This window comes from Cariama cristata, unplaced genomic scaffold (assembly GCF_000690535.1).
Source record: "Cariama cristata isolate BGI_N322 unplaced genomic scaffold, ASM69053v1 scaffold4428, whole genome shotgun sequence".
Classification (NCBI taxonomy): domain Eukaryota; kingdom Metazoa; phylum Chordata; class Aves; order Cariamiformes; family Cariamidae; genus Cariama; species Cariama cristata.
The window spans coordinates 43,512-63,252 of NW_009632694.1; the positions used below are offsets into that span (position 1 = coordinate 43,512).

Genomic DNA, 19,741 nt, shown 5'->3' on the forward strand with positions numbered 1-19,741 from the left:
GTTAAGATAAATTGATTCAAAGGGTTCATTGTAAATACCCACAATCAAAACATACTTTCATATTTTAGTTTGATCATACTTGCACTGCGACTACCTCTTCACAGGCAGGGTTTCCTGCTGGAAACCTCTCCTAGAATCATAGAATGATGTGGGTTGGAAGGGACCTTTCAAGGGCATTTGGTCCAAACCCCCTGCAGTGAGCAGGGACATCTCCAGCTCGATCAGGTTGCTCAGAGACCCATCCAGCCTGGCCTTGAATGTTTCCAGGGATGACGCATCCACAGCTTCTCTGGGCAACCTGTTCCAGTGCCTCAACACACTCAATGTGAAGAATCTCTTCCTAATATCTAATCTAAATCTTCCCTCTTCCAGTTTCAAGCCATTGCCCCTTGTCCTATCACTCCATGCCCTTGTAAAAAGTCTCTCCCCAGCTTTCTTGTAGGCCCCTTTAGGTACTGGAAGGCTGCTCTAAGGTCTCCCCAGAGCCTTCTCTTCTTCAGGCTGAAAAACCTCAACTCTCTCAGCCTGTCTTCATAGGAGAGGTGCTCCAGCCCTCAGATCATCTTTGTGGCCTCCTGTGGACCCGCTCCAACAGGACCATGTCCCTCTTGTGCTGAGGACCTCAGAGCTGAAGGCAGTACTGCAGGGGTGGTCTCACCAGAGCCAAGCAGAGGGGTAGAATCCCCTCCCTCGACCTGCTGGTCACGCTGCCTTGGATGCAGCCCAGGGTATGGTTGGCTTTCTGGGCTGCCAGCACACATTGCCGGGGCATGTCGAGCTTTTCATCCACCAGTACCCCCAAGTCCTTCTCCTCAGGGCTGCTCTCAATCCCTTCATCTCCCCCCAGGCTGTATTGGTACCAGGGGTTGCCCCAACCCAGGTGCAGGACCTTTTGCTGGGGTATTTGTTTATCAGTTGTTTCTATCAGTGGGTTTGTCATGCTGATTAGGACCTCATGTTAATTTGTAGGTGCAGATGTAGCAGATCTTATAAGCTATCTAGCCATTTTCTGAGTTCTGAGTAGTAATCTGTGGTCAACCAGTGATGTAATAAAGGTGGAAAAGAGACACTAGAATCACAATTCAATTTTTTCAGTGATTTAAAGACAAGAACCTTCATGCTAGTATTTTTCTAAAATACTCCCCCAAACCATGTATATAGTCAGCCTGCATCAGTAGGAAAGAAAGATGTGTTTAGATTTATTTTTTTTTTTTAGGAACTGGGAAACCTATGGAATAGACAGAGCTCACAACAGAAGGATGGGTTCTATCTAATGGAAGATGAAAGGCTGTTGGCACTTATTAAAAAGATCATAGGGTAGTTTTTAAAACGCAAGACTGGGAAAAGCAGAGAAGTTAGATAACATAATCTAGAATGAAGTTCTGTAACTGTCAAGGAAAAACAAAGGTTGAATTCAATAAAATTAATTTTAAAAAATAGCATAAACAGTCAACACAAAGTCCCTTCTAAGTAGAAAATTAAAAAACTAAGCATGCATACCATATATAGTACCATAGCCATGACAGAAGTTTAGGAAATAAGATGGATAAGGAAGGCCTGAATTTGAGACAGAATAAGGAATCCATTTAAAAAGAGCATAGATAGTTAATAAAATTGAAAATGCTCCTACTAAAAGGAAAACAAGGTAAAGTCTGACACCATATGGGAACTGAATTTACAACTGGAATAAGCTGCAGAATACAAAATGACAATTACACCAGTTTTAACATAAAGGGATGTGCAGAAAGAGAAAGCATACTCACAGAAGTTCTTACTTGCTAATTCTTACAGGTAAAATTTCTGTTTCTGAATAGGTGGTTTCTTAATTACACAGAATGCTGGATATGTTCAAATGACCTACTCCAGAATATGATTATCTCTGCCTTCTCCCTAAAGCAGTTTTTATAGGAGGATATGGTACTTCTCTATGCCATTGGACATAATATTGAACCAGTTACTCAACATCAAGTTTTCTTCTGTTCAATAGTTAAATAATCCAAAACCAGGATGGTGGTCTTGGGTAGCAAAGCTAGTCTTAAGAGCAAGCAAAGAGCCTGATTCTGCCTGAAATGTCAATGCTCTAAGCAGCGAGGAACGAGGGGTATGTGCAGATTCAGGCCCTTCAGGAAAACCATTCGCTTATATGGGCAAATATTTGCCATCCCTCTTCATTAGATCATGGAATCTATTATCCCTAGGGCCAGGGGAACAATTTTACAGCCTTTTTGTTTTCTGTTGTCCTTGTTTGAGCATTTTCCTTTGACTGTGCTATGTCTCATTCAAGAGAAAACAGCTTTGTATTTCCAGTTCCATAGTGTTCAGTCAGTTACAAGGCAGCAACACATTCATCAAAGAACTTAATTCATTTGCAGAAGTACTAATCTGTATCTGGGTTAGAGTGTAAGCACATCAGGAGAGAGACCATATTTACTTTTATTTGCTATTTTTTAATCCACCTGCAGATGTATGTGCTGTTCAAAACTTATTAAAGCTGAGCTATTTCTTATTAGAAGTAGAATCTAATTGGCAATTATCTTTAGTAAAGACAGAGAAAGGAAATATTTGGGGAAGAAAACAATCTGATAGTAATCAGACCTGAACTGGTTCTCTTACCTGCCCTTAAGGCTTCCTACATCCTAGAAAAGTGTTCAGCACTAAATCTGGAAGAAATGAGGTGTCAGATTTCATTAGAAGTTTTTCAAACAATACCATCACTGGAGAGAAATCTGATGGATGTCCTGGAACTGATCAGAAGGTTATATGGCAGTCAATATATGTAGTAACAAAGCTTATCTTCCAAACGGTTGTTTCACAGTTAGTTTTACATTGGAACCCCATGCTTTGAAATTATAATTACCGTACTACAATAGCTCATATGCATATTAATAGAATAAAGTAAAACATTTCCCTCTGCACTGTAATACACAGAGGGAATGCCCAATAAACTTTTAAAAGTGATAAAGGTTTCAAAGACTGAGAGAGCTCAGACTGAACTGGAAGTAGTAGCAGATATTTTCAGTTTATAGCCTGCATACAAATAAAGAAGATTCTAATTCTTACACTTAGACTTTGACCTGATTCATTGTGAGGACCAGGTTAATATTTAGCTAAACACTGGATCAAAATTATATGCTGCATTGTTACTTCTTAAAGATAAGGTGTAAAATCACTGAAGCTAATATTTTTTTCCAGTTGTTTTACAAACGAGTACTTAAGCTGTGTTCTGGGAAGTTTGTTATGTTGCATCTTTTCCACAAGCCATAGTACAAGCCACATCAATGCAGTCACACAGCTGTTCTGTTTAACCCCAAATCTCCTCAGGATATAGTATCTATAAATGTGGTCCATCTCAGCATTGTTAATATCCTTATATGACAGTTTCCCTTCTGTCGGACTTCTGAAAAGCCCATAAATATTTCTTGAAGATATCAGTCAACACATGGTCTTTGGCCTTTCCAAATGTTCTAAGAATGTCAAATGGCTATATTTGTCTGTTAGTTATGATTTGAGCATCATGGATTTTTCTGACTATATTATTTTGGATCATACTTTCAACTCATTCAGTGATGCAGATTAAAACTCAATTTATTATTTAATATTAACTCACAATGTTTGCTTTAAATATCAGAAGGAAGACGACCACATGTTTACTAAATGAGGTCATGTGGGAATTTCAGAGCATTTTTTATAAGAAAACATACAAAATCAAAATATGAGAGAATCAGAACTTCATATTTAGCTTGATAAAATATACTACTTTTTACCTATAAAGAACGTAATGGCTAAAACTGTTTTAAATTTGTCCAGTGCAGGGCAAATCTAGCAAAGATTTAGTATCTTTCTGCTTGAACTAATGCGATAAGTATTTTTCTCTTGGGATAGAGTGTTAAGAAATAAGCCTGAAAACAATAAAGAATAAGGCAGTAATTGACGCATTGTAGACCAATATTAGAAAACAATACATCAGTGTTGATGATAATTGAAAACATGTACGCAAATATATGTCAATGAATCCTGGAACTGAGTTGCTGGGATGCTAATTAGTTTCATGGTTGCTTGGTGGATTGTTGTCATAAAGAAACACAGAAATGAGAAAATGTGAAGGGAGGAATGTGCAGAAGTCTCATAATCAGAAATGGATCTTCACTTGCATTAATAAACAAAGAAGAAATATTTCTTATCTTTAAAGACAAACTATTGGTTCTCAGTCCTCCTGGACATTTTAAAAGCCTTTCAATGCCTTTATATTCCTTTACAAAGAGTAAAGCTGAAGTACAGCAATGCTACATGTTCATTTTTTTCTTTGTTTTTCAGATTATGTATTTCGGCTCAGTTGTGTGCTGTGCACGACTGCTGGCAGGGTTGTCTGGTCAGAACACTTCTGGATTTGTGAATGCCCTTGGTGTGACTGGGGTGTCAGAGGTTTAGGAGCAAGAAGCAGTAGGAGCACTGAAATCCTCACCAGAAGTGCTTGCACAGATGTCTATAGCCATGGCTCTGGGTGTCACAATGGGTATGCACACTTCTTATACAGTATACGTGCTCAGTTCACAGCATCCTTGTTAAGTGTTATTAATTAGTTTACTATTCTTTGAGAAGATAGGAAAATATATTATGAAAGTATATGAATTCCTAAAGGTGGCACTCTTAACTAAGCAGGGAGTATAAGTTGGGGTCAAAGATCTTAATTGCTGATGAAAGGCTTAAGTTTTGTCAAAGTCGAATGTTGTTCTGAAATGAAAAATTGACGTTTCAAAAAGCACTGAAATCACTAAACATTTTTGGAACTTCCCATTTATTTTCTCAACTGAAGCAATTCTCTTATTATGAATCTACAAACTGCCTCAGTTGATCTGAATTAGAATGTATTAATTTGTGGGAAAAGAAATATTTGAAAAATTTAATTTAGTTTTAATGCTGATTCTCTAAGGAGGATTTTGTATCTGATACTATGGAGGCCAATAGAAATTCTCAAAGGTTGAGGTTGAAACTTGGTAAAAGAGAGGAAGGTACTACTTCTTTGCCAGTTTGTCAGTTAGATTGTGGCAGTCTTCTAACGTGTCCAGAGCCATTTTGCCTGCCTTGATTCTCTGTAGGCAAAATGTGTTTGGAAACTCTGGTGGGTGCATCCACACAACTCTGTCCCATACATAAGAAACAGTGGCTTCAAAAGAGCTATTCTGGCTCTGTTCCTTACAAGCTGTCATCCCAAAATGTTCTAGCAATGTATTTTTGGAAAAGGCTTAAATTAGGTTAACATTTCCTATAACTATTATATTTCTATTTCATTGTGTGAAAAGGAAAACAACATTAAAAAGTAAACAGTCCTTTCTTGCTCAATGGTCTGTTTATGCTTTGAGTATGAAACACAATGTAATATTTTATTTGGATCTAAATAATTTAATTTTGCAGGTCTTACCATTGCAAAATGAATTGAAATTTCTGACCTTCTCAGCTCATAGCTGCATTTCAGTCTAGTTGGTTTGGCAACAGCAGCTCTTACATGTATTGCCAAGTAAATGATTGGATATCCACACCTTGATGTTCACCCTTCTGCCAAGGTTCTCAAAACTGTGGTATATCTGGGCACTATAGTGAGGTGTAGCTTTCAGTTCTTCTTTAATGACTTATGGAAAACTGCTGGGTACTCTTTACTTTAGTCAATCGTGAAATTTAGGATTAAGTTCACAGTTTAGTTTTCCTCAAAATACAGTTGGATCCTAGGAGGAGTCGGGGGCTAATTCCCTTAACTCTTTTGCAAGGGGAGGGAAATAGCCTTATGCAACTTAGCTTAACAAATTTCATAGGACTGGAACACGAGGAGGAGGTCAGTGATTTTGGCTTTTGTGTTGATTAGGAGAGATGTTGATGTTGGTCCCAAAGATTTCTTTTGCTGGATTTGTTAGAGACTGTTTAACTAAGAGTCTGACTTAGATGCCATAAAGCATTACTCCTAAGGTTCTGATGTGAACAACTAGTGGCCAGAGGAATTGAAGTAAGAGATCTCTTACGTCCCTATGTATCAATTATTTCCTACTACGATGATACACAGCTATTGAAGCTTTGTCCTATTTGCTACTACAAAGCAATCATATATCAAACTCCTTTTCTTTTCTCATAATTAACAAGGCTGAAATAGGAGTCACAGAGTATGACAGGAACCGGAGCACTTCCACTTCTGAGAATTCCTTCAAAAAAAATTCCAATGTTTTTATCTTGTATCTGCAATAGGTGGATCTTTCTTCCGGCTAAACTGATTTCCAAGGAGACTAGTGCCTTCGGTATTTTTATTCCATATCTGTAGCCTGTCTTAATTTCTAGTGTTTTTAGTGTTAAAAATATTTTAGTGCTAAAGTCAATACAGTGTTAGAGGAGCCATGCTTGCTTCCAGGTTTGCTGAACTTGGCACCGTTTCTGCTTGGGCATCACTAGTTGAATGCTGGCTTGCTTACAGCATCCGTGGCTAGTATGATATTTTTTACATTGGATCCAAGCTACACCCCTGGATTAGTGTGCAGTCTTGATGTTACAGGACTCTCCTCAATTATGGTAATAGTATCAAGAGAGTAATTCTTGAACCTCTTCATTGCAAATAAATGTAAGGTTTTTGCATGCACATCCAGCACTTGTTGAATGCTAGCCAGAATGTAGTCTTGCATGTTAGCTGAAAAATTTGGCATAAACTATGAGGAATCAACAGAGCACTCTGCAGAATGTTTATCTAGCCCTATAGAAATGCTGTAACAAGTCTGCAAGACCCTGCAGGATCCCACAAACCACACTGCAGAGATCCAAAACATTTTAGCCAGCAGCAGTGCTGTAAAATAAGCTGTGGATGTTTATCTAGTCAGATGTACAAGTAACCCTAGCCATTGCTGTAACTGTGGACTAGTTTTGGAAAGAAATAGGAGAGTAAGGGTCTTGTCCTGCAAAATAATAAATTATTTCAGCTCCTATTATGTCCGTATAATCTTGCAACAAAAATTCTAAAGGTGTATCTGCTTACATGACCAAACCCAACAATGATCATAGGTAACAACCTTCTGCTAACTGGATACTTGAAAGAACTTTTATTTGGTTTTGTTTCATTTATCTAATATTTTAGGAATTATATCATTTTTTGAAATAAGCATTTAATTTTTCTTTCCCTTACATGGTGTTTACTAAGTTGCAGGGACTGACACTGACAGCTGTAGGCAGAGCAGATATGCCTGTTACTAAAATACCAAACAGTTACTCCGGCTGAGCCTTGTGTGCAGAAGGATTTCTTCTTGACAACAGTCTTGACAATTGTGGGTGCCTTGATTGGTTCCTCTGCATGGAGCTATCCTGTCACACGTTGTGTGCGTGGTAAGGAAATACCACTAGTTTGTCCCCTTTTTTGTATGAAGTAACACTAGGGCATCTACTTTGGAAACTTTTAGAAATAAGTGGGTGTCGGTCTTTTCTCCTGAGTAACAAGTGATAGGACAAGAGGAGATGGCCTCCAGTTGTGCCAGGGGAGGTTTAGATGATTGGACATTAGGAAGAATTCCTTCACTGGAAGAGTTGTCAGGCACTGGAACAGGCTGCCCAGGGAAGTGGTGGAGTCATCATCCCTGGAGGCATTTAAAAGCCGTGTAGGTGTGGTGCTTAGGGACATGCTTTAGTGGTGGGCTTGGCAGTGCTAGGTTAACGGTTGGACTGGATGATCTTAAAGGTCTTTTCCAACCTAAACAATTCTATGACTCTAAGATGTTGCAGGAGATTGGATGACTGGACTGGCTCCCTGTCAGAATTTTACTCATAATGGTAATAATTAATGAAAAGTTATGACAACTGGATAGATGTCTGGCGGGTTTTCTAGAATTAGGATTTGGCAAATGAACTCCTTAAATGCCAAGGACAGAAAAGAAATCAGAATATATCTGAGTTGCCTGATGTGGAGCTGTATCGAGATACCCAGCCAACTCAAGGATTGCAAGCGGTATATATGTGCTAGGAAAGCCTTTCCTCATTTTTACCCTGTAGCTCCTTTACCCATAGCTCAAGCATTTCCACGTGGGACTTCACTGAACAGTGTAAACATGCTAACAATTCAATTCTGGCTGGTCACAGGCATGGAGGATTAGGCACTGACTGGCACTCACATGTCAGCATGGAGTTTAAGCTACTGGCCTTGAGAGAGTTGATTCTTTCAGATGAGAGTGGTGGTTTTGTACCATAAGAGAACTTGCATAGCTTTGCCTGAGTTCTAGCCATTCTGTATGTAAACAGTTCCTAGTACACTAAATCTGGCAACTGAACTTTAAAAACAACTGGGAAAAGCAATAACAGTGATGTGATTTACTCGTAAAACCAACAATCTAAGTTAATATTTTATAAAACGCTGAATGGCCTTCACTGAAGGATCTCACCCAGCAACTGACTTTGAGGAAATGGGAAATGTGCTGTTTCATAATAAGCAAGATGGGAGATGTTATTTAAACAAAGAACATCTTTGTTTTGCTGGAGAAAAATGTTAAGGTAGTTTAGGGAGGAGAAGAAAAATTGTTTTAAAATGGCTGAAAAACAAGGTTTTCTCAAAGGCATATCTGAAAATCTGTTTGAAATGTGTGATTTTTATGACAAGTGGGATGCTGAAGCTTTCAAAAAAAAAGGCAACGTAATACTGAATTGTTGAACCATTGCTGTATCAGCTTCACAGCTTGTTAAAGTAAACTTTAATGAGCTGAAGAATAATGCAGTCTACCTTCCCAAACAAACTGCATGGGAACTGACAGCAAATGAACTATTTATTCTGGGATTCTTTTAATGGACTTGGAACTGTTGCTTTGACCAATATGCTCATTTAATACGTTCACGTTTAGTAAACGTGATCAGATCTTTGCCAAATGTCATTTTTGGGTGGATATGGCACAGCATCTACAGCAGGAAGGAAATCTATAGAACTTGCTGGAATTTGCATTGAAACTGGATTAGACCAAGCTATTGAAATGATAAAGGAGTCTAATTCTGTCATTACCCTGGGTGAGAGTTCAGATATTTGTTGTTCAATTACTGAATAGCAGGCTTTTCAAGCTACCTCAGATCTTGCATAACATGCTGCATAATTCACTGTTCACTGTCGCTTTAATTACGTCACATTCTTGTTTCCACTTCCTTTGAATCTATCTGATTCATGCTTGTTATCCAAGTACTAAAATTGTTAAACACAACTTCTCTCCTTATATGCCACCTGTGTCTCATCTGATGTTAGCAGTCACTCCTGCCCAGGCTTTGCCCATGAACACCGACCTCTACAATCATTAGTCAACTTCATGCCTGATCATCTCTGTTCCTATATATATGCTCTGCTTCCTTGGAAGCTGGAGTGTCCTGAGCGTTCCAACCGAGTACCATTTTTCTTTACCTTGAAATCTGTTCTGAAAGCTGAAGCCTGCCAACTCGTTTACTTGCAGCCTACCTGAGTGCACACTACCAAAGCATTGCTCAGCTTCACCTTGACAAGTCCACTCTTCCGTATTTGATGCTAACTTTTGTCCTTGATTTTAAGTGTTTCAGGGCACGGACTTTGCTTTCTTGTCTGTTGCAGACTAGTTCTAAGTATTAACTGTTATTTTAGTGATCTACAAATATGGAAGAGACTTGAAAATTTGCATTATAGACACTAAAAATACAATATAAGGAAAGAAGGGGGTTATAAGAAATGTGTGGTGACAAAATACAGGGCTATATTTCTTCTTTCCTATGTTTGCAGTGAATCTTTTTGTTCAGATGTATTCAAGAAATACAACATTTTGGGGACTTTGTGACACCACCAGTGAACCCATTTAATACAGTGTCCTGGAGGTATGTGACATTAGTGAAAGCTGAATGCTTCTTGATGTAGTGAATTACGACCATAATTAATGTTATAGTTCTAACGAAAAATGTTGGTTAACTAGAAGTATCACACTTGATAATACAGCATGCGTCTTGGCAGTACTACAGTCCTCATCTTTTTGTAATGATACAGCATAGGGCAAAAGAGTTACTCAAAGCCCTAGACGTAAGACTACACTAACTTTAATTTCATCAGGTTTATGTCATTTGTCATATTCTGGAATTTTAAGTTTTGACTATTGATGTATATTTCAGCTACAATGTAAGTCAGACCTGCTCTTTATTATTAGACTTTAATGAACAATGCCTCACTTTGTGAACTCTGCTGGGACATGAAGGCCTCTAGCGTAGAGCTGGGGGTAGTGGAAATACAAAGAATTTGGGCACAAACCTTAAATGTGGTTGGGTTTTTTGGGGTGGGGTGTTTTGGTTTTTTTTTTTACCCTTTGAATGGGACTGTTTTTATAGCAAAGAAATATGAGATGAAGTGACTGAAGTTACATCACTGTGTCTCCCTCTTCATGTTAATTCTCGTAAAATAAAAAAGTCATTTTTCCTAAAAATGGGTAACCCAGTACTGCCAAGATTTATGCAGGGTAATCAGATATTCAGTCTGCGATTTCTTTAACAATGGCAAGCTTTGGTCAACATTAATTTTCAATTTGCAACAACAACAACAACAAACTTTGTGTCGTGATTTTAGGAGAGCTTAATTTCTCTAGAATAACTATACATGGAAAATATTAATGGAGCTCAGGATGCATTCAGTTTTTACACATCCCATCTACAGGACAGCATAGCCACTGAGTTGAAACGTGCCAGCTAATCATTCTTCTTTCATCATAACAAATTGCAAAAAGTTATAGTACATTATGAATGCATGTGAACAAAAGACTATGGATCCAAATATGTAGGAGAAAAGCCTTAAATAAAGTAGCTTTTATGCACAAGATTGCCTGAAGCTATTAAGCACTTGCTATGTAGCCGGTTGATGTGTTTTGCACCTCTGCTGAAACCTGAGGTGAGGCCGGGTGTTAGAAGCACTGTATATACCTACAGACTTCTCCAGCTGACCCAAGAGTACAGTTGGCTTCTTTCAGCTGCAGCTGCATGCAGCCCTTAGCCAAACGGATGGGTCATCATGATGAGGGGCCTCTGAAAGGAGAGGGATATGGAAAAAAAGGAAGAGAACTGCCAAAGTGCCTCCCCTAGCAAAGCAGGCTGCTGTAGAGAGTAATGTTAAGTGCTGTTGTTTTTGTATAGTCACACTAAAAAATCCAAGAGCAAACACGCAAAGTCCTAGAAATTTGTTATTAGTCAAGATGTTTATATACTCTTCCCCTGAAGATTAAAGAAATTATTTTTAAAAGGGTCAAAGGCTTTATTTGCAATAAAATAGAGAATTCCAAATAGAACGCTGCAGTGTTAAACACACACACCCAAAAAAATCAATGTTCAGGGTGTTAATGATTTGTGGGTTTAATTTTTCACTCACTTAATTGTCTCCCTTGGATTTTTTTTTTTTTCAGTGTAAGTCCTAAGTTTGTGAGGATGGCAAATCTTTCCTAATATATTCCACACTGTATAAGTAAGGAAGGTCTAACAGCTGTGATCATTTCTCTGGAGATGCATATGATCTTTAGCATCAGGAAGAAATGCAAAAATGGCTCTATACTGCCTCTAGGCCTTCCCCCTCCTTCTGAGGCTGCCAACTATTAAACCAGAGAACTACACAGGCCACTGACAGGTGGCGATCTGGTAATTTCAACTGCACCTTTTCAGATCTTTGTATCACCTTGCACTGGCCATATTTCCTTCATTAAGAATTCTTCACTGCTTTATCTGTTTTAGAGCTGCTTTGCATCACTGGGCCCAGCTTAATGGATGGGAGTCAAACGATATTATTTTGTTCCAAGCAAATATGCAGGCGATAGTTCACAAAGGAAGGTTTACAAGCTAAATTTAGTACCATGGGATCTTGAATTTACTGCCTGTCACAAGACTCCATGTCAGATCTTTTCAGCTGACAATCTTAAAATGTTTCTGACTCACTGTCCATCCTATAAACTCAGTCTGGAAAGGCAAGATGATGTATCTGCTTTTCATAAATGTCTAAAATAGGTGTAGCTTCATTGCTGTAAATGAGGCTAATCTTCGTGCATTGTTGTATCTGATGTTGTAAGTTTGTTGACATTATACTTGCGTCCATTTTAGGAACTTAGAAACAGCAGGGAAAACAGACGTTTCTGTATTAGACTGCTTTTATTCCCCTCTTTGCTCAAAGTAGACCTATGGCTGTCTTACACCTGGAGGCTGTTCTCCATGTTAACAGTACACTAAATTCCTTTGGCTCATGCACCTCAGTCCCTTGGAGGGCTGTTGCAGAAGATACACAAATGGTACAGCCAGAACATCTTTGCCTTCTCTGGTTGCCAGGCTCCTGGGAAGCATAGCCAGCCCTGTGGTTAAAAAGGTTAAGAGGAATGGAAGCTGGAATGCGATGCTGATTTTAATGACTTTAGGAGACTGAACAGATGTACAGACCATTAAACTTGACTTTACTGGGCAAACTGTGAACAACTTCAAAAAAAAACCCCAAAAACCCAAACAAATTGGTAGGCACATGGGTAAGTATGTTTGGCAGAGGAATCACTGCTGCCTTTGCAGATGTCACATTTCACAAACCCATTTAGAGTTCCTTGAAGGATTCAATGAGCATGAGGATAAGGGCAATCTAGTTGATACTGCTGGTGCTGCAGCTCTAAACTAAGCCCCATTTCTTTATCAGTAGAGTCACTCTAGAAATACACCATTCATGAGCACTGTGGCTAGAGGTTTTAGGAATTAGCTATTTTCAGAGTTGTGTTCTACCATCTTAACCCCAGCTGTGGAATTTCTTGGACTACTAAAATGTTAATTCCTGGACCTACAATGGATTGTGTGTAAATGGAGTGCTTCTTGCATGCAGAGCCCATGGAACTGAGGAACTGAACAGAATAGAGATTGTAGAATTGGACTGTGAGTAGTGTTGAAATAAACTACGTGGTGTAACATAATGGTCATCATCCTCAGATTCCACATATGTGCTCTATTTAGCGACCTCACAAGGGCCTTGCCTAAGACTGCCTCTTAAATCTTAGGAGTATTTATTTTCATGATATCTTACACAGAGAATGCACAAAATTTTTTTAATAGTTTTCATTAGCACATGTGACTGCCAAGATTCAATTCTAGGTTTGAACACCAACAGATGGACCTAATTTTTTCATTCAGATGAAACAACAAACTGTCATCATTTATTGTATACTTGATTAATGTCCTTTGGTGTTGTCCTGATAACTTAAAGCAGTGGCTTTTCCTTTCATAATAACACATTTTGTAATATATTTCCTTTTTGTCTCAGATACAGACTTGGCTCTGGTCATTCGTGCAAATGACACAGTAAACTCAGCAGCACAGGAAGATCCCAATTCTATTATCACTAGCATGCAAATACTGGAACTCTGGGTAGCAAAAAAAGGTACTAAAAACAAATGACAGAGTTTAGTACAGTGTTAGTTATGATACATTCACTTCTTACAAGAAAAGTGCCAACATACAGAGATAAACAAGAAGTGTCTTTTCTAAATTGATGCCTCACAAGATGAATATACATAGGCACATGTTTAACTGAAAATGGCCACTGCCTATACAGAGCGGGCAGAACATTGCAGGGGCCTAGAAAAAGAAATCTTGGCTGTTTCCATAGGACGATCCATATGTTGGAACAGCAACAGTATCACATGTTAACCTGCTTGCTTGAATCTGGGTTAGTTTTCATGGACTTCAAAAGATTAAAGATTTCTTGTTTCTTACCCCATTATATTTTTTCAAAGGATTTTCCTTTTAAAATGAGCAAAATCAATTAGGCTATGCCTACCTTAGAGATTATTCTGCATTTAAGAGTTTGGTGATATAGTTTTGTTGGCAAATTCCTGGCAGCTGCTTCAGGCATTGATTTTTAAACCAGTTCCCCAGATTAAAGCAAGCCATATTCAAGGAAAAGAGGAAGCTTTTGGCAATGTAAAGGTTTCCACGTTGTATTTTTTGCCAACACAGTCATGACAGAAAAGAACGCAAGCATTTTATTACTCTGAACTGACACAGGTATGCAGATCGAAATCAATATTCTAAACACACTTAGACATGTGTGAGGTTAAAAAAGGAAGTAGCTTGATCCAACTGCTTCAAGTAGACTGAGGTGCTTTACATGATGATTCTGAAAAATTGAAGCTGTATCAAGTTGCTTCCTTGTCTGCTCTAAACATGAAAAAAATTGACTCTGCAGCATTGATTCGGCCCAAAGGAAGCCTGTGAATGGAGAAAGCTAGATAGAATGTTTCAGTTGCATAGATTAATTGCTAGAAAATGCAGGTTCGGGTCAGGTGGAATTCATGCTGCATTTGGCAAACAATTTACTCATGAAACTGACGGCCCAAAAATAATTTTTGAAAGAAATAAAACATTTATGATGATCTTGAAATACAGAATTTCTATTTAGCATTAGCAGCAACATTTGAAATTAAGTCTGCAGTTTCAGCTTGAGCGAAATTTTTTGCTGGAACCTAAAGTATTGTTTTTCTGTAGAAAAGACACCAAGGATACTTTTTTTAGACTTGCAAGGAGTCCAATTGTGTTCAATTCATTAGCACCTGTCTCCAAAGCAAATAGTTTCAGAAATTGTAGTTAAGCAGACCTTTAGGTTGAGAAGGTGACAGTCAAGTATGGTTCAAAAAAAAGGACTTGCTGATTATGAGAGACACTTCAAAATAGAGTGCATCCTAGGAATGTTTTTTATAATGCAATTTTTAATTGAGTAAAGTAAGGTTTTCCATATGGAAACCAGCCTAACTCATTACAATGAAAGTCTCAAGAGTCCTAAAGCATGTTTAAAAACAGGACTTGTAGACATTACCAGATATAGACACTAATATGACTAGAGATTATAGCTAATCACTTCTGACAGCATGTCTGCTGAAGATGAAAAAATGTCACCAAAATGAATAGTCCATGTTATTCACCTCACAGACAACTTTTTTTACTCCAGTTACATGTTATTCCAGATCATATGCACAAAAGTGTGTTCTCACAGAGTAAAGGCCAAGTCTTATTTCACGTTGGTTGGAGAGAAGATATATTATAAAATTTACAGTTACATTAATAAGTTTATATGCTGTTGTTTGTAATAAAATGACATTGAAATAAATACTAGCAGATACTGAGGCATGTATAAACTAATTGCATATTATTAATAAAAACCCCAAACATCAGAGAAACACTAACTCCTGGTTTGATTATTTTATTCTCCAGGAAGTGATCAAAATACAGCAAAGAAAACATCACATTGCATATATATAATATGAATTTTCCATCACGGGTCCTGTATGTGCATGTTCACTGTAGGTGTTCATCCACGCAATTACTTGAGACAAATGCATTCTTCTTAGTACTAGGGTGGGTGTGCTTTTCCTCCTTTCTCTTCTCTGCTAAACAAATGGCAGAGCATGATCCACGGCATTTCCTCTGTGCAGGTGGTCAGAATTTCCGCATAGTTCAACACTCTCTAAATTTTTCTTTGCAGTTTTACTCTTTTAATTGTTTTGGAATAATCTGTTTACTCCTTTGGCCTCTTTTGGCATGCCTTGTTAAGCCTGGATGGATGCGCTTAACATTTTTGGTTTTGTTTTGTTTGTGGTTTGTTTTTCTTTAACAAATGTAATACTTCAGTGCTGCTTGGAGATGCAAAGAAAACATGATACTTTACAAGACAAGAGTAGGGAACTACACTAGACTCATTAGCAGCAATATTCAGAATGGTGAAAAGGTATGAAATACTATTTGTTTTTCCAGTGTATTGTTTGGAGGGATAATACAGGACTTGTGCTGGATAGTGCATCTAAACTTAACGAATGAATTCCTAGTCAAAGTACTCATCTGCATACATTAACAGGCTCAGCTACATGTGTGGATCGAATTAAAGTATACATTTGCTCTGTACGTGTAACAGTTTATTCTTTAATTTTGTAAACTCGTGATACCATACTTTCTTTGTCTTTATGTTTGCTAAGAAACAACATAGGAGAAAATCTTTGGCTTGCATCCTAATGCATTTATCACTAGGAGAGAGGTATATATTTATTGATATTTACACATGTACACATACTTCTGTACAGCTCTTCTGTCCCTGTTGAAAAACTTTACCATCTGAACCTCTGACTTAATACTCAGCCTTCAGATTTCATGCTGAGTTCAACTGACTTATGGGCCCATCTTCCACTGTAGACATGTTATTCAGAGGCAGAAATGAACTTTACAGGTAAGGGAAGTGAAGCGCACAGGATCATGGGTCGAGTAAGACTCAGTCTCAGGTATACTGCTGTGAAGCATTCTCTTCTGTTCACTCTTCTGTGGTATGTTTCTAAACATCGTATTGCAACACCCGTGGTCTGAAAAGTCAGCAGTAAAATCATATTGATTTGAATGTGATAACAGCACCAGCAATTGCTAAAGTTAGACAAAAATTTCCATTTTCAGTGAGGTGAAAATACAAAGTCTGTTTTGTATTAGAGAAGTAGTTCCCAGCTCTTGGTGTGGGACTCAAGAACAATTTGAATTTTTTTTCTGGCAGGTAGTGCTGAAGAAACCACACCACTATGAGTGTTTTTAAAGTTTAATGTGATACACTACTTTCAAAATTCTACAACATCTGATTTCTCTTCAGAATCCATAAAATGGCAGCAATGTGTTATCTTTTCCAACAAGTGAACAGGAAGAATGTAGTATATTTTTCATATAAACACTTACTCTGAATGTTGGTATTACTAAGTGTCACCAGTCAAAATCAACATGCTTACTAATGACAGCATTGGAATTTTACTAAAATAATGTCTCTCAAGACAAGGGATAACAGTTCAGGAATTATGCTGAGTTGTTCAGTACTTTAATGGCTAATCAGCGTCTTACTGACACATGATCTCTTCATCGTAGTGGGAAAGCTCTCCTGTTCTAATACTGCTGCAGTCACTGTTAAGTTTTGTGTTGCAAAACAAGTTTGATGAACTCAGCTGATGCGCAGCTTTTTACAACACTTTGAGACAGCAGTTAATGGCACCTGCGACTGTATTAACTACATTATTGTAAATGATGGGAAACTAATAGGAAGCTTTACCCCCTCCTTATTTTGGTATTTTCAAAGATAGGGATAGGTGGACTGGATTTTCACATCACATTACATTTTATATAGGTTCGCTATGATCATCATTTATGAAGACGGACTGATTTTTAAAGCATTCAGGCAAAATACTGAAACTCAGTGCAAGAGAAAAGCAAGAACAGATCACTACATTACTCTGCAATTGGACCTGAAGAAGCCTATGTGGAAAACCAGAAGGGCTAAAACTGAAAAAAAATTGCAAGAAACAGTAGCAAAGGATTTAAATCAGGTGAGATTACAAGTGCTTTGGAAGGTTCTGCTGGAGATTCCAAGCTGTCTCTTTTCGATCACGATGTATCTTTACCCCATGCACTGACATGACCCTTTATTCAACCTAGGTTTGGATGACATTTATGCTACCTTCCAGGAAAGGAATTGTTTTTTGCAGCTCCCTCCCTTATTCATTTTGAGAAAAGGATTAAATACTCCCTTTGACCGAGAATGCAGGCATGCTAAAGTGAAGCCACTTCGCACTCCTGGCCAAACAAAGAACAAAAATACCCACAATAAGCAAAAGCAGATGGCTTCAGTGGCAGGAAATGAATGAGCCAGATTGCAGGTAAAATGGTTCTCTGAACACATCTCGGAGGTTTGTCATGACAGGTTCTTTGTTATCTGGGGCCTCCCCACAGGAGGCCAGATGTCTTCTGTTGTGAAAGGAGATAGATAGAGATGCTCTTCCTTTTCCTCCCCCTTTAACTTATGGCTGTTTAAGTTACTGCTAATGGAAGCAGAAGCCTGTTTTCCCCCTTGCTCTCTGATGTTTTTGGAAACAGAAGAGATAGTGAAGGGGTATTCTGATATAAAAGAAAAGGCCCAGAACTGGCCTTTACCTCCCCATGACCCTCATTTTAAAGAACAGGGAGGTCAGTGCTGCTAATTGCACTTGAAAGGATTAACCACTTGATCGCTTTCATTTGGTGGAACAAGATATTTCTTTAGTCTCAAAGCTGGAAAAATTTATCAGGGGTATTGAAACATCTTCAGTGTGAAGTGGATGACTTGGTTGGTTTGGCTCCTTATACCAGTACTGAAATTAAATAGAGGATTTAAATATTTTTACAGAGGAGAGAGCAGGAGATGGGAGAGAAGGGGGAACTACATCTGCTGCTCAGACAGAACAGATTTGCAGCAGAAGTGACAATAACCTCCTTCCTGCCCTCATAAAAGACTATTATTACAAAAATATCAACAGACTGTAATTAATTACAGATATTAGATGTGCGTCTGTCACTTGGTATAAGAATGATTCTTGCATTACACTGAGGTTGCACTGAAAGAAAACGAATCTGAACCCAATTCCTGGACACAGTGTTCCAGATTTAAAATCTTTTCTGTACATTGATTTCACCTGAGAATTAAAATTAATTTACTTTTGGAATAGGTTCTTAATTCCCATTGTTCAAATAAAGTGTGGTGCACAAAACTTAAATTTGGAAACCATTTTTAACCTTATGAAGCTGTTTTCCAAAAGTAACAAAGAACAGCTTATATAAGCTTTTATCTGACCTCTGCTTCTTAAATAAAAAAACATGTTTTCAGGGAAATGTGTCTTGGAAGTAACTCCCCCCCCCCCCCCCCCAATTTTTTTTCTCGGTTTTTCTTCAACTTCCCAGATTTTTCTCTCTGGTTCTTGTAAAACATTAGGTCAGTGGGTTCATTTTATTTTTGTTTGTTTAAAGTGGGTGAAAGTTTCCTTCTCAAGCTATTATACTTCTGTGATTTTTACAAAATATTACAACAATCTTTGTTTAAGAAATACAAGAACAGATGGAAATGTCAAAAGACTATCAAAATTCATACCAAAGGAAATAGCATTAATCATTGTAAAAAGCCAAAATAACCTCTCAATAGCAATAAGAACCAAATGAATAAGAAATGTGTTGTTTCAATAGCACTGAGACATGACTGCTGATTTTTCTCATTGCCTGGCACATAAACTCAATGCATATGTACATTTAAAAACAATGTTTCTCATTCTGACTTCAAGCCTGTGTTTCTCATGGTGCCATTATAGTTCATGCACACTTCATGTGCACTCATGTAACTTAACTAGCATTTCTTTTTTGCAAATGGAGGAGATGTGTTTTGGTTGTCCACCGAAACACATTTTTGTATGCATTCACTTATGCAGATAAGCATACAAATCTGAAGTATGACTTGCAGAGAGAGTATATTTGTATCTTGTGTTTTAAAGCAATATTTGATTTCAGTATCTTGAAGCATGAAAAAACATAGTACAACTAAGTTGTTTGAGCCTGTATGGATTGCTGTGTAAGTGTAAAAAGATTTTTCTTGAAGTATTTTTCAAGACACTCTTTTGATGTTCACCAGGGTGTGACAGTGCCCCCCTAGAGAGTATGCCACAGGTGATAATTTAAGCAGATTTTTTGATATACAACAGAAATTTTGGAATTTTTGTCTAAAAAAATAATTACAATTTTTCAATCTGTGTCACTTTGACAAGATTTAGCTTTTTCTTAATTAGCACACTTCATAGAATGGTTTGGTTGGCTGGGATTCCTTTGTGCTGCTCTTCAGGTGCTCTCCTGCCAACCTGTGATCCCTGTCCAGGCTCTGGGCATCTACTGCTGGCACTGGCCTCAAACTGGCAGGAAAGCGGAG

At 38.0% G+C, this 19,741-nt stretch overlaps 1 pseudogene; it reads left to right on the forward strand.

Annotated features, from left to right (window-relative positions):
- Positions 1-15,498, forward strand: part of LOC104166506 — a 34,810-nt pseudogene extending 19,312 nt beyond the window's left edge.
- Positions 15,499-19,741: the final 4,243 nt, after the last annotated feature.